This window comes from Chanodichthys erythropterus, chromosome 9 (genome assembly GCF_024489055.1).
Source record: "Chanodichthys erythropterus isolate Z2021 chromosome 9, ASM2448905v1, whole genome shotgun sequence".
In the NCBI taxonomy this organism is placed as follows: Eukaryota; Metazoa; Chordata; class Actinopteri; order Cypriniformes; family Xenocyprididae; genus Chanodichthys; species Chanodichthys erythropterus.
The window spans coordinates 28,673,665-28,677,328 of NC_090229.1; positions in this window are offsets into that span (position 1 = coordinate 28,673,665).

Consider the following 3,664-nt stretch of genomic DNA (forward strand, 5'->3'; position numbering starts at 1 on the left):
ACATTACACTTTTTCCAGGTTAAGTATTTTTACCTATGAGGGCTAGTGACGTATGAAGGAAACATTCCATGAAAGATTGTTGCCAGTCTTCACATCTGAAATGTCTGTATTCATCGGGTCCTCGCATTAATACCGCCAACCATACTTTACCATTCTAACGGTTTGATTATATTTTATGCTGTTATATGAATGCTTGCTATGAATTTCAATTTTAATGATTATAACTATTCTTCTTTTATGTTATGAAACTAAATTTGACAAAATACAATAGAGACTTGTAAATAGGAAATGTTTTCTCATGCTTTGACATTCAACGGTGAAGTGTCAAGGGTGTGTTTTATTGTTATTGATGATTTTTATGGACAAACACACTTGTCTTTACAAGTGTCCTTGAATGTTGGAGACTTTATTTGGGTATTATTTAATTATTATTATTATTATTTTTTTTTTAAAGAAATTGTGTACCAATCATGTTGTTTTTAATTCAGCTTTGTTGATTTTTAGTTTGGGCTAAAAGACAACCCATTTTGACAACATAGCACAATAACCTTCCTCTTTTTTTCCTCTGTATGGATAATGGAGGAGAAGAGGAAGATGGAGGAACCTATATAAATGAATTATCACATTAATACAAGGATTTCAGTTTACCTGTACAAGAAATCAAGGTAATTTAACCTTAAGTAAGGCCTTAGTGTAAGTACTGCTTGAAGTTTCTGTTTGTGCGGATGCTTAACGTGATCTCAAGTGCTGTTATATATTTCTGGACTGGGCTTAATGCAGACACTCAGTATTATTTGTCTTGATGTGATGCTCAGTTATTGTGTGTAAGATATTTATGCCCTTTTGCTACCTTTTCAAAATGCCATCTCTTTCTATGTGCTCCTGCATATGCTATTTACATATGATCAGCACTATAAATAAATAATAGGAAAGTATGGTGGAAAATGAGGCTCCATTTACATATATTCCATAGACAAATATCAATATCGATGTGAGATGGCACAGAATATAAAGATTAAAAAAATACATAACTTATTAAAATTTACTTTATTTCAAGATTGATTTCCATGCTCTTTTTCATGAACTGTCTGTCTTCCCGCTGTGAATTTTACTGCACGAGTATGTCTGTATTTACTGAGCTCTGTAACAAACTGTACATAGACTGTCCCAGTATGATTTAATATTGACAATGGAACAGGGAAAGTGTTAAAGGTTTATGTATGAGAGTGTGTGCGTTTGTGTGAATGTGTACGGGGAGGTGGCATTAAGCGTAGATGATCATTGCATATTTATTTTGATCCAAGAAAATTAATTTTATCTGTAAACTTAAGTGTGTATGTCAAAGCAGATTGAAGTGTAATTTTGAAAAAGGTATATGAAGTCATCTTATTTGTGTACAGATAATATATAAAATTAAGCAAATTCGGAGAGATTTGAATATTTATTGCCTAACATTATGAATAAAAATATATAAAGTGTCCTCACACAACTTCTTGTTGTTGTGTCTTTTTTTTCCATTTCATATATCCTACTGGGACCCAGGAATAGACTTTTTTCCTCTATTTGAGTGATTTTCTGTGACATCACACATGTCAGTTTGAAGTCTGGATGTCCTGTAAAGAGAAACCAATTTTTTAGAGGTTCTGCCATGACAACAACAACTTATTGTTCTTTAAATATGAATGAAAATCAAAATTAGCACTCTTATGGAAAATGATGATATTTTGTATTTATCATTTAAATAGGATTATCAAATTGTTTGTTATAAATCAACATCTCAGGAAAATGTTATGGGGTTTATAATCAAAATATGACTTTTTGTTACGAAACAGGACATTGATTTCACACATGTCCTCTGTAGCGGACACCAGGAATCTTGTTTATCAGGCATTTTAGAATACACAACAAGTGAATATGGAAAGAAATTATATATGAATATTCCTATTAATTATTAGATATTATTATGAAAATGTTGCCAATTATTACTCTCATTATTACACTTCTTTTTCATTGCATGTTGCTCCAAGAACACATTAATATGCAAATTAGATACAGTGTATAGATACATTGTATTGAATGGGAAAACCCATGAATGACTATTTTACCCACATATTGCATAAAGTAAAATTGTATATCAATAAATTCCATTATATCTTTCATAATATAGTTGAGAATCATCTTTATACAAAGTTTGGTTAAAAAAAAAAAATCCTGAAGCCTAAAAATTGATTCCCATTCCCAAAATAAAAATCCCATTGTTTTTGCCTATACATGTCATTTCATGTCATTTATTTTCTTAAACAATTTAGTCCTGTGTCCACTACAGAAGACACAACATATGAATAAAATAACATTTTTCAAAAAAGTTTTTTTTTTTTTTTTTTTTTCCATTGGTTTCTTATGCTCTAAACAATGTAATGACTGGAATTCCAAAAAACTTTTTTTTCTGGGTCTCAGGAGGATTTTTTGATTAAGGTTGCCATATAATACATTTAAACTGCATAATCTTTAAAGGAATAATTCGCCCAAAAAATGTAAATTGTTGTTTGGTGCCTGTAAGATTTTCTTCTGTGTGCAGAATGCTAACGGATTGACAGGCTCAGTCACCATTCACTTTCATTGCCTTTTTCTCCATAAAATGAAAGCAAATAGTGACTGAGAGTGCAATGACATGAGGGTGAGCAAATTATGACAGATTTTTATTTTTGGGTGAACTATCCCTTTAAGAGTTGATAAATATATTCAATCTGACTCACATTCAAATCATGGGACCAACAAATTTTGTCAAGTTTTTGTCATTTAATCACTTGCGAAGTGGCTCACTCAAATCACTGTGAACTTAGTTTTAATCTTTTTTTTTTTTTTTTTTAAATCTATTAAACATTCAATCATTTTATTGTTGTGTAAATTACATTTCCACAGTTCTGATACTATTTCCGTTGATACATTTAAGTTTTAGATGAGTAAATATTGTACAGACCTGATCTTACATAGATATCTTACATAAATATTTATGAAAACAGTAAAAAAGAAATTGTGCAAAACCCATTTAATATTCATATTGTGAATAACCTAATTAATATTACATTTTATTCATATTATTCATATTTTATTCATATTATTCACATTCTATTCATATTATTATTAATATTGTCATTATTGTTATTGATTATTAAAGTATACTACAGACATGTACATAATGTAGACAAGAAATAGGAGATAAAAAATATGTAGTTTGAGTAATAAACATAATTTGAATTATGTAACGTTACTATCTGATTCAACTGATTGTATTATGTATTATGGGAAACCGAAAAAAATCCCAACCCACAAACTAAAGTAAAACTCAACCCAACCCACATACTATTAAATGATGACATAATTTACTTCCCTTTAAATGGATGAGTTATGTTGATGATTTGCCACTAGTTGTCGCTATCCAATTTGTTTTTAGTACACATCGCTTGACCTCTTCTGCGCAAATTTTACTCACTGGAACTACTTCTCCAAGAAAGAGGTGAAATATCACTCCGCGTCACGTCCGCTCTTCTACCTGCATCACTTGTACACCACACAACTATTCACAATTCGAATTATATAATTTATAGTCCACTTTTAAGGTATGTGTGAAATCATCAGGCATTTGCCGTTATATCCACCGCGA